Source organism: Scatophagus argus, chromosome 12 (assembly GCF_020382885.2).
Source record: "Scatophagus argus isolate fScaArg1 chromosome 12, fScaArg1.pri, whole genome shotgun sequence".
NCBI classification, from domain to species: domain Eukaryota; kingdom Metazoa; phylum Chordata; class Actinopteri; family Scatophagidae; genus Scatophagus; species Scatophagus argus.
This window is the reverse complement of record NC_058504.1, coordinates 15399405-15412521: the sequence shown is the minus strand read 5'-3', so window position 1 is coordinate 15412521 and position 13117 is coordinate 15399405. Positions and strand designations below refer to the sequence as shown.

Genomic DNA, 13117 nt, shown 5'->3' with positions numbered 1-13117 from the left:
TTGAGAGGACATTTAATGGTAAAATAATTATATTACCTTATGAATTTATGCAATTAACGTTATTCTGCCAGCATTCTTCTCTTACTTTATTGACAGTAATAGTGTCGCCTTTTGCTGAAATAACAGATCTCCAATCAGTTTTTTTTTTTATGTGAAGGATATAGAGACTCTGCATGTACCAGTACTGTATTAAAAGAAGAGGAAAAACTTACTTAATGTGGATTTTTTTTTCCTCTTTTTCCTGTGGTATCAAAACAGGGATTGAGTGTCTTCATTTTTTTTTTTGCACTGGTATTCTCTCAAACTTTAAAATTAAAAGTATTGTGACAAACGTAGAGATTATAGTATACTTCTACAAAGTCATGAACCACACTGAGGCGTACTCAACTCCTCAAAGACCATATGATGCCCTTCATCTGGGTTATGTTTCCTGTGAGTCTGTAAGGAATGCACAGCTCTGAGAGCCACTCAGAGGATTCTCTGTGCAGGAGGCCAGTAGAGCGTGTTATATCTCCCTGAGGTGCTTTGTCAGAGAGCTATTAATAGGTGCAAGGGACATCCTCCATCCCCCAACCCCCCAACACTCCCACCAACCTTCGTCCCACTTGCAACCGTCCACACATGGAGGCACCTCTCCGCTGGCGTGCCCGGTGAAAAGGCAGTGGGTAGTCAGCCATGATGTTGTGTTTAGATGAGAAAAGCCTAGCGTGGTGAGAGACTGCTCTTTCCCTACAGGCGACAGAGCTTTTACTTCCTCTTGAGAGTTTCAAAAGGCCATTCAAAGTACAGACCAGAGATAATACAGTGTGATATATTACAAGAACTATCAGGTCTATTATTGTAACCATGTCAGTGTAATTTACAATATTTTTTACTGAACTATACCTCTCATGCAGATTGTTAAACATTTGTGGATCTAATATCATCACTCAGACTGATACAGTACTTGTACAGTAGTATCTCTTGAAGTAGGGATGTATCATAAAACATCCCCCTTGATAAAATATGTGTCCCCCAGCTCACACTGTGGTATGCAGGAGCCCACCAGTGTAAATCAGAAAAAAATGAAACTAACAACATGTCCCCTTTTTTTGTATTGGTCCCCTTGGGCAGGTAATATGTTGTGTCAAGAGCCAAGGAAATCAGGTTTTTGCAGTGCAGTTTTCGAAAGCCCAAAACTTAGCAGTGTGTACAACCTTGCTGGACAGTCCACAGCTTTATTTTGTATAATTTTATTTTTAATAAAATTCATACGGTGTAAACGTGTTAGGAGTTCGATGTGTATAATTTTAACATCTGTTATGTGTTTTTATATGCCACAAGTAGCCAAAGGCAAAGCTGCACATGTGTGGGTCATAAACTTTTCCAAAGTCTACTAACACAACCATGTTATTAAGTGGGTAAATTAGTTCCCTTCCTATTTACTCTCAAAAGCACCTCGGCATAGCTGGGCAAGCAAATGTTTGTCTTTAATTTTCGGTGTCACTACAAAAACAGCAAATATGGCACCAGAATTCTAATAGCATAGGATAAGATACTTGGAACTCAAATAAACTAAAGGTTTTTCGAATCTGTTTCTTTAGGAATTCCTGTCCCCTCCATATAAACAAAACCCTTCTCTGGTCAGACAATAGTAGAGACGTGGTCTGTTTTTTAAAACATGATCAGCCATGAAAAATGGATCATAAGGGGAATAACTGCATATAGGCAGAGGGACAGAGACAGAAAGGGAGAGAGGAGGAAGGATTAATCACTGTTGCCCTGCAGCCTTTTCTCCAAACCGAGCAGAGTTACCTCCCCCGCCTCTGTCCTCCTGGACCCAAGCTAAGATTGGAGCGCTCTTTTTGCATTTCACCTACCAAAACCCACGCAACATCACTAACTTCAGCTTAAAGTGCATCAAGGTCAGTCTATGTAAAGGCTTTTAGCATCTCTTCAATGGCCATACTTGAGTAAAACAAAAACTGACCTTCAGCAGAAACCATATAACGTGAGAGAAAGGATCAGTCAAGCTGTCATAACTGTTATAGCTTGATGTTCCTTCAATAACACAACAAAATGGCACCCTGTGTCCTCTTCTTACACAGTTAATTTATTGACTGTATCATTTCTGTTTTATAAGTGTCTGTTTTGCTTTGTCAGAAATGTCTTTCATTAAACAAGAATTGACTGGCTGTTGCCTCCGTTACCACCTGGCCTTTAAGTTATCAGCAGACCTAAGACTGATAATCTATGAAGTGGTATTTAACTGTCGCTGAAGAAAATATCCAATTAATCAGAAAATTTCCAGAATGTGAGTATCAAAACTGACATGAAAAGGTAAACAATAAATCACCTCCCTACAAGAACTGGGCAGGGAATTCCAAACTACAGAGGGCTGAAATTGTCAGGTGGTTCATTAAACTTCAGATGAAGAGAGCTTGCAGGAGCTGAAGGGTTCAGTCATTACTCATTCTTTGCAGTAGTGCTCTATATAACTTTCTTTACTCTGAAAATGCATGAACATATGTTGAGTAACTGCGTGTTATTGTCTTGCCTGGAGCCCCTTCAAATCCGTGCCAACTCAAGTCCTTGAACTACCTTTGCCTGAATCCAATTTTAATTGAGCAAAGTCTGGCCCTGTTTCATGTGAAATCATGTACTCTCATATGGTACTCGCCATTGTTTATGTCAATTTATGAATCGCTGTTGCTTTTCAAGAGCTAACAATGTCCACTTAAGGAAATTACAAAATCAATTTTGATGCAGAGCCTAGCGAGAGGATATGAAGTTATATTAATATGTATTTGCATGAATGATCTAAATAAATGGATATTATCAGAATACTAACAATACAGTACGGTACGTTAAGCCCAGCGCATTCAGTGGAAAATGTCTGCTTGGCGAGATCAGTCCACATGATGATAAAAACCAGCAACTCAATAATTGATTAATTCATTAACACAATACATCTAGAAATATAATTAAAGCAGTCTATTGGAATACAACCATCAGTTGATTATTGCGTAGGCTAAGGTTAGCCTAATTTGTTAGTGAGAGTATGTCAGTAATGACAATCCTAACCTTGATGTGCTCTTCTTGAAGTCCAATTAAGCCTGTGTGATTGCTCATATTGTTACTGCATATAAATCAGTCAGCACTCGCTCTGCCTTTATTTTTCATACTGTGCTGTGTGGGTAAAGGACATTGTAATTACAGTAATAGTGTTTTGCGTCACACATGGGTTTCATTACAAAGAAATGATCATTTTTGGTGTGTTATAGACTTGGTCTCATCATTTACTCAGATGTTGGCGTACCAAGGCTCAGGTCAAATTCTCTCTAAATCACATCATTGCACATATTTAGGGGTATAACCCTCCTTAACCGTTACACTGTAGTCTGTCACACTCTGGCTTGTTTTGTTTGGGCTTGACTGCTCTCGTGACTGACACCGATAACAGCCCTGTTGCTATAATAAGCCACATCCTCCCAGCATAATCCGTGAACTGGTAGCCTGGTACCTGTCTCCTCATCAATCTGTGTCCCTGTAGTTACAAATCAATCACACATCTGCAGCACACACACCCAGAGTGTGTACTGCTAAGATTTAAACACATGCAGCAAAAAGCATGGCCATGGAATTTAATAATATCACTACTTTGAAAAAATGTTTTGTCACACAAAACATTATCGTTCAAAAATATAAGGTTTGATGCGATGGCAAGATACTTTGACTGAATCATGCCACCTCGTGTCAAGCAGCGTTCAACAAGTAATCCAGCGTCTTGGTGTTGAACTCCCATAAAGTTTGGGAACTTTCAAGAGACTGATTGTGGAAAAAATGGACAAAATTGTAGCAGCAGAGGTCAGAGAATAAATCACCACACTTCCCATCATCCAGCTTGATAGAATTTTTTTTCCTCCCTGCTCTATAAATGCTCATACCCCCAGTTTGTAACAGAATGTTAGAACTTACAATCTCCAAGCCCAACCCCAATGCCATCACCAAATCATCATCAAGGTTGTTTTCTCTGACTTCTCCACTGCCACAAAAGACATTATTCAACAGCACTAGGCATAACTAGAAAACTACACTTTACGTGTAAAGTTGGTAGAGCTGGTTTGAAATAGACAGAATCCCATGTTGGCTAATACTCTTAGGTGTAGGCGGTTGTCAGGATTGTAAAAGGACATAGCTTTGTTTTTGACCGTGTAGACTGAAGGACAATTTTGTGTCCTGTGCCATAATCACTTTTCCAGCTCAGAGTAACACAATGGGCCTTCAGTGTGTGTGTGTGTGTGTGTGTGTGTGTGTGTGTAGGTGAGACCTGACGAGCATACGCCAGAAAGGCAGAGCTGTGTCAGTCTCAAAGTCTTTGCTTTGCTATCCAGTGAAAGAGAAGTACGAGCAAAAAATGAAAAATGAATGTGAGTCAAAAATGGGGAAATTGTGAAAGGGTTGCAGAATAACAAGGTTGACACTGGGGGCGTCCATTTCACAATAGTCCCTGTTATTTGTATTTACATCTAAAGAGGACAGATTGGTAGGTGTGTAATGGGGAGACAGGGTGGCTTCATGCGCGTTTCCACTCCCATCTTTCCGTCATGCTCGTTTCATGGCAGGCTGAAACCCAAAGCCATCAGCACATTATCATTCAAGTATAGCTGCTGTCTGAATCAAGGACATGAGCATTATGATGAGAATGAACTGCCAGCTGACATCAATGGAATCCAGATATCTTTCACCATCAGCACACGACCTTTCTCATTTTCAATTTTCAAAAGAATGTGTGTCACGAGGTTTCCCTTTTTATACTGTGGTTTAAGCATTGAAATGGGCAGTATTTGACATGGACTTGCTGGAGAGCACTAAAACTTATTCCCTGTGCATGTGCTATAATATAATGTATCCTACATTTAGATGGATGCATCTGTGGTAATGCTATAAGCTTATATTCTGTCATTTTGCTGAAGAGAGGCTGTTTGACGTGAAATGTATTTTGGGCACTCTGGTATTCCAGCTCTGTGGGTGAGAAATGATCTTCTCCACTTTGAGGCCGTGTCACTCAGAGAAGGCACCCCTGTGCTATTAGACATGTAAATGTAAATTGCAGGTAGGTGGTTATGCTTTTCTGCCTCTCTAGAAGGTGCACTTACTCCAGATTGGGAGGGTAGTGCCACCTAGTGGTCCGATTTAGGCCAGAAGTCTAATTTGTGGGCCACTTTATTAAAGCTCAGTTGATACATCATTGTCATACTATTAAAGCAGTCCATTTAAAACTAGGCTCTGCACTGGTTTAATGTAGTGTTTTATATATGCAGCAGAGTGTAGTAGGATGTCCATTAGTCATCTTAAATGAACCTCTTTGTTTGGTCAGTGTAAAGTATATTAAAGAGCACTTTAATCCCTCAAAGATGTGTCAAACATGAATAATGTTGGCCTATGTAAAGTACGTTGATTTCTGATAACAGCCCTGATACTGCAGTTATATGACCATTTCATAATGCAAGACAGGACAGGTTTTATAACAGGGTATAGTACCATATAACCCATAATGTTTGGGGTCAGTGCTTCAGGTCTCTCTCCCCTCCTGCCTTTATCTCTGCATAGACATGAAATAAATAGTTTGGTGTGGGTTCATGACTCTCTAGATCTGTGATCTCAGGAAACCACTCAGCCATTCAGTGTTCATCAGAGTAATTATGTTTTGTTGTGCCCACAGAAGTGACTCACAAAAGAACAGCTGCACGTGTTGTTGCAAAATTCAGGCACACAGGGAGACGCAAAACAGACGTGCAAATCTGTGCTCCTTCCAAATGATATCAAGTCAAACAAAGTGTAAAACCATTAGCAAACTGAAAGTGCAAATGGGTAAATTAAGTTAAGAAGTATTTTTTAAGGTCGAAGTTTAAATGAGAAAAGAAGTTGGACCTGCGGTCAGTACACTAACAAATGTAGTACATACATACTACAGTTTAGTACAGCACAAGACAATGATGTGCCTAAAGACCACGAACACACACAAGCATGCCGGCATGTACAAAAACACACACAAAACTCCTTTCACACATGGAGACAGGCACTCAAAAGAAAACCAGGAGCAATACAATTTTGCAAAGACATAACATCATAAATTATACATGACAGGTTATTTCATTTTATATTTTAACTGCTTTTGTTGACACTTCACAAGGTACACTAACAATGACTTGGTTCAGTGGCTGTTAACAACAATGCTTCAGTTCCCACCTACAAATTGTTTTGGAGTGCAAATCTGTTTGCCAAATACATTTCCAGATATCGAACAACATTCAGTGCATCCACTCAATAGCAAGAAAGCTTAATAAACGAAGGCAGCGAATTAGAAATTAAAAACAGTGCACATTTGGTTTCTTTCTGCGTCACAGTTTGTACTGTGAGCGAGGGCAAGGCTTTTTTCTGGTTGCTGAAATGAATATTCTAAATGCAGAATTGATTGGTTATTATGAGAAAGTAGCACTCTTAATTTGCTTGTAGAAATGTGTCAGAAAATAAATTTGCATATGTATTACAAAAGCGTCAAGATACTAGAAGCTTGGACAGAATTCAAACCAGTGTAGCTACAAGATTGAATTACATACAAATCAAATCCATCACTTATTTTTTGAATGCATGAAAATTGAATTGTGTTTCTAAGTGGCCAAAAGTTCAGGAAAAAGAAAAAAACATGTATTCTCTCTGGAACTTCCAAAGACATCTTTTGAAATTATTTTAGTATTAAGTAACTTGTCCTATGTTTTTCAGCTGGTTCACTCATCTGTCCGACCTGTTGTCTCATTGTCTCATCGAACATGATAAACCAAAAAGGTCAAAGCTCCAGCAGCACTTGTAGTTTAAAGAACAACTTTATTGTTAGGCCATCGCTTTTTGGCTTGCAGCCTGTGAACTTGGGGGTCATAGGCCTCAAGCCCAAACGCATTAGTCAAACAATATGATTGTTCTATGAAAACCTCCTAGACCTCTAGATGACGTTTTGCCAGAAACGTTTATTGAGCTCGTGCAGTATGAAACATAAATAAAACAGAATCTGATCATTTTCTAATCATTTTTTGCATACACTATGCAGACAAAAGTATCCAAACACACTTCTTTATAGGGCTGTTTTTCAGAGGTAGGGTTCAGCTTCCAGTGAAGGAATTCTTAATGCTTCAGCATACAAAGACATTTTGGACAATGCTATGTTTCCAACTTCCAAAGACATGGTTGGATGAGTTTGGTGTGGAAGAACTTGACTGGCCCACACAGTCCTGACCTCAACCCCATCCAACACCTTTGGAATGAACTGGAACACAGATTGCAAGCCAGGTCTTTTGGTCCAACATCAGTGCCTGAGCTCATTATTGCAAAACTGCATGAATGGGCAAAAAATCCCACAGAAACACTCCAACATGTTGTGGAAAGCCAAGATCTTGTAGAAGCTGTTATAGCTGCAAAGCTGTCTATGTATTCACAATACGATGCCATTAAAGTGCCTGTTGGTACAATGGTCAGGTGTTCCAATGCTTTTTTTCTATGTTGTATTTCTGTGTATGCTCAGTTGACAAAGTATAAATACAATACAGTTAGTGTTTTACCTCATAAACGTAATATCATAATTGGGTGAGAAAGAGACAATCTTAAAAGTCTTAGTTATTAACAAGCAAGGATTGATGAAATTTGCCACTTTTTGAAACAAATTATTGCATAAATGATATTACTACATGGGATCAGGGGCATTTTGTAAAACTGTTGGTGGTAAACACAGTTTGTTTGCAAATGGCTGCATTCTGGTTTTTTATTTATGTTTTACACAATGTCCCAACTTTTTTGGAATCAGGGTTGTACACAGTATCTCTCCCTCTCTGATTCTCTCTCTCTTGCCTTCTCTCTCTCCCATGTTTCCTATCATACTCTCCACCACACGCTGCATTGTTTCACTGATGATGGATGACCATGGTACTGGAAGCCAGAATGAGTTCTCGCTGAGACCACACGAAAGTCACACTTTCAATACCTCTCCAGAAAGATTCATTACAGTAATTAAAGTTCTGTTTTCTCGCATTCTTCCACAGAAGTCACTCCTTGCAATCAATCCAGATTCTCAACAGAAACAAAGCCTGCTGTAGTACTGTTGGCATTGGAGGCGGGTGGCACGACTGGTTTTCTATTTTTATCGAGGTGGACATCACCATCTTGGATAATCAACTCCAACAGATTGCGCTCTGAGAAACAAATTGCTTCATTTAAGCATGAAAATGATTGAGCAAAAGGATGACAAACAGAGCGGAGTGCATTTATCAAAGCTGTTTACACGAAACACAAATCACGGCTGCTGGACCCACTTGAAAAATTGCTTTGTTATAGTTACAATTTATCATTGACATGTTGTATTTACTGAAAAACAAATCTGTCAGATGGTAGTCAAGATAGATCCAATATGTCAATTATTACCCCTGAAAAGAACTGCGGAGCGTTCTCATGTTTGTGCCGCACACACATTCGAACATTGTAGTTTAAGTATTCTGCACATGATCATCTAACATTTGAGGAACAAAAGCTTGAGAGATGTCTGCGCCGCAACCGTGGCCTTGTCCAGCTGGATATCAGTTTAATTTGATGTTGTCAGACAGGTGACAAATGAAAGGAAGAACCTAAAGAAATGAGTGAAGAAATGTAACAAGTGCAGATACATCAGTGCAGGGCGTGAGAGGTCACTGTTTGGTGAGATTTGTAGTCATTGTTAAAGGGAAAGGAAGCTGTTTTAGAGACCTATTTGGACACTCTGTCTGTACATTTGTATATGAGATGAATGTGTCGGTGAATTAGGAATTCAGCCCACGCATGATACTGAATTATGCTTTCATTATTCTACCAACTATATCTGTGTTTGATGTAATGTAGAAATGTAGAAAGAAAGAAAAAGAAGAAAGAAAAAGCCATTAGTTAAATAAAATGTAATTGCTGATGTATTGTGATTCTGAATACATATGAACTGCTTTTCCAAAGTCCCCTCTTTGTTGCTGCAATCTGAATGTCTACTGTGGGTTGAGTTCAAGTTTTAAACCAAAAAACCAGTAACTGTAGATCATTGACATGCATTTACATTCAGTAACAAAGACAAAAGTGACATGACGTTGGTACTAGATGTCCACTGATTATAATTTTAACAAGCTGATAGTCAGTTAAACATCTGGGGGTGGGGGACTGGGTTATCATGGACTAGAGGTCAGACAGGTACTTTGGGACAGCTTAGGTGTCTGTTGGGTAAGAAACAGAGAGGCATATGTCATTTAGTAGTTTGTCATAATGCAGATGTGCTTTTCCCCCCATATGAGCACAAGTGGTAGAAAGTTGAATGAAATAAGTGACACAGATCTATACTCAATGTGTAGGAGTGATCCTAATATGACATTTATATTTGAGTTTTGCAAGTTAAACGAAAGAGCATGTTGTCTGAAATAGTGCTTTACGTAGCAATTTGCCAAAAAGGAAGTCAGTTGTGTAACCACCTGTAGCAAGAGTACAAGCTGTGTGAGTATCAGTGTGTTTTGAGAGTTATGATGTGACCAGACATTTTGTTTTGTGCAAGTACAAGTGTGAATGTTGTGTGAAAGTCCAGTGGATGAAAGAGAGGCTCCCATTCGTTGCTTGGTTGTTACTATGACAAAGACCCTGCAGACAAGTCCAGGAAACCCCACCTACTCCCTGAGAGCCACATGTTGTTTAATTTGAGGATTAAGAGTTAATGATAAGAGTAACTAACATTACACTAGCAAAACAGTGACTGCATATGGCGAAGGAGCAGTTAACTTCAATCTAATGAATTATAATGACATACAGTGACCAACAACCTGATCTTGTTCAGAATTTATGTTATATAAAGATAACTTGCATCAAAGAATAGCTTATTTTCAACCCATTTTCTTATGGAGTAAGATGTACATGTACACATTTTGAAGTGTCCAACATCTGTAATGTTACATATGTTATATTGGGCATTTATAGTAATGTTTTTCCTTGTTTAAAAGTTTGTGTTACCTTATGGCATAAATTATCTTACATACACAGTGAGATTGCCCTGACTTGTGCAGGGAACCTCCCTGCAACATGTCCCTATGTGACTGGGGGAGGCTGCACAGCTATTGGCCACTGTCGGAGCCAAGTTCCACCAGCAAGGATAGTTTATACAATATCCAATTCGGCAAAAACGAAAAATTGATCTGCCTCTAATTGGTACACCTCCACAAAACTCTTAGGGAGGCTGTGGTTTGGTCAAAAGCATGTGTGAATTTCATTGGACTGTGCTTTCCGTCTCATTAAAACATAAAAATCCAATATTTTAAGTTATTAAATTTCAAGCTTTTAAGCTCTTATATCATGAAAGCAGAGTATCTGAGGCAAACCTTTACAACCATAAGGCTGGACAGGTCATATATCTCTTCTCTTGCTTTGAAATGAGGTTGAAGACCTTGACAAGCCCAGTGTGATCATTTTCCCATTACAGCTGCATTAAGAGCCATTAACCACACAGTATTCTGCTCTCACAGTGTACAGTAACCATAACAATCGCTGGGGGCCGTGTCTAATCAGAGATGATGGTTTAATCAGAGAGTTTAACCAAAGTACCCTGTTTGTCTTCAGCCTGATCTTCACGCCACACAAATGCTCTATTCACACACTCCACATCCTGTATGCATGAAGGATAGTTACTGAAATGTGTGAGAAGTATTGGTTTCTTCCACCTGTTTTTGTCCTTGAATGTTTCCACAGGTTTTAACGCCAGCCCACGCAGTCAAACACCCCAGAGCCTGAATCCATAAGACATGCAAGGGAACTATAAAGACACTGATGAAAAGAGACTGAAGGTCGAATGAGAACTGTGCTGCAGTGAATCTGCTTTAGTTGCTTTAGTTCAGAACATTTCGACCAGCACTGAAATCTACAGTTTATAACAGCACCAATGCAGTTACTGAGTCTGGTAAGTCTGCTGTCAGACAAACCTGTGTTTTCTTTCTGATAATTAGCTTGATGCAGTTAACTTTATCAGAACTTTCTTGACAGCTTACTACCATCTTCTGCTCGAGTGATTTCATGTGACATTGTCTGTTTTCGAAACAAAAGCTTAGGAAATTGGCAAGGAGATCAAAGAATGAAGTCTGTGATTTGGAAAGTGGTGTGTATGCTTGAGAGATTTCTGCACAAGTCTCTTAATTTCCCTGGAAGCAACATTAAATCCTATTCAGCCAGGCCAGCCATATTTTTGGGATTTTCATCTAAACAACAATTTGGAAAGGAACCAGTTGTAACCCTCATCAGGATTTATTGGCTCAGTGCTACTCAGTTTTAAGGTGCAAGATGATAATCTTCTCATTAGAGTTATATCCATCCAACCCAGATGGCAATAAATGTATATGATGCTGATTTTTTACATTAGATATACATGTTTTCCCCTACAGCCTGTTTGCTTTTTTAGTCTTTTGGGTTGATTAAGAGTAAAACTCTATTCAAGAGATACTTGACAGCACTTTTAGTCATAGTAACTTTGATATTATGTTAACTGCAACTGTAGAACACAGCAGTAATACTGTAAAAAAAAAAAATACAGTAAAGCAGCAGTTTATTAAGTATAACACCTTTCACAAAAAAGTGCTTTACGGGAGTGAAAACTGTTTAAAAAAATAAGACCATAAAAACTTGAAACAGAAACAATAAAATAATCAACAAAATAAAAAGTCATCATCAGCAATAACATCCTCTTCACTTGTGGTATTTGAAATGATTGTCCTAAAGAAGAGTGACTGATGGAGCTTGTGGGTATATTGACTGTCAGAAAGGTCTTCAAGCATCCATTTTCCTGCTTTAGAGCCTCTAACATCCTGAATTTCTAATGAAAGTGACATGTTCTCAGCAGAGAGTGTTATGGGCCCGAGGTAGAAATCTGCAGGCCTGGCACAACACAGTTTTTTGCTGAAAATATTTGACACTGCCAGAGTCTGTACCTCTCAGACCTCAGTTGGCTTAGCTATAAATTGCTTTTTGTGAGACAAGACCCAAGCTCCATTACCCTCGGTGGAAAACCATCTCATGGAAGGAGTTGTCACCTTGAGGCCGATCTGTTCTCACGTCTGACTGACAGCACTCCCTGTGTCTTTCTTTCTTGTCTCTATTCTTCTATCTCCCTTTTCTATCGCTCTAACCTCTTGCTTTGCAGTCTGTTTAGATCACACTGCACCTGCAAGCATCTCTGATTTTCAATCAATTTCCAGAGCAGCGGCTCTCACGCTGTCGTCTGACTGTCTGTCACTCAGAGCACCTAACGCTTGAGGGAGAGGAAGCTGAATCCATCAGGGATATGAAATGAGAGGATTCACCATTTATGTACAAGTCTGAATAACACTCCAGGATCACATTCATGCCTCCTCCCCCTCAATACTTTTTTAAGTATACTGCGTATCCAACTTGGTTATAAGGTTAAAAAGCGGCTATAAGGCAAAGAAAGTGAAATCAAAGTATTCATTTCATAAGAGGAATTCATCTTATTGTGTCATCCGCATGTATCCACGTATCACTGCATGTGATGAGAAGTTGCAGCAGGTGATCCCGTCTCTCCTGCAGCCTGATTAGGTGCCACGTGAACAGCAGAGTAGCCTTTGATGCATTGGACAGGCTTGTTGTTGCTGACCAATTATACCCGTTTGCCGGCTGGAATCACTTAGGCAGCACTGCGAAACAAACAAACAAACAAACCCTGATGTGAGAATTTAAAATAAAAAGCACTGAGGTCCACAAATTGTGCACATATTAATGACTAGTGTGCAAAGAATCAGTTCTCTCACATTATGTGTAACTCCACCAATGCTAGTGTTAATAAGAATGTAGGATTACTTTTGCTTACATCACTTAGTTGATCTCGAGCTTGTGTTGAACAAAAAGCTTTATACCATGAGAAGACTAAGGATCTGCAGCCATGCCAGCAGCACTGTGTGGCTGTGTGGTGCTTTTAACTGAATGCTAATGCTGGTGTGACGGTGCTCGGCTAACATGCTGATGTTTAGCAGGGATGTGATGTTCACCTTATTTTAACATGTTAGCACACTGACATTTGCAACCAAAGCTG

At 39.3% G+C, this 13117-nt stretch overlaps 1 protein-coding gene across 2 annotated transcripts in view; it reads left to right on the top strand.

Moving 5' to 3' along the window:
• Positions 1-13117, top strand: part of nlgn3a (neuroligin 3a) — a 169070-nt gene that overhangs the window by 25336 nt on the left and 130617 nt on the right. The gene's annotated exons all lie outside the window — the stretch shown is intronic.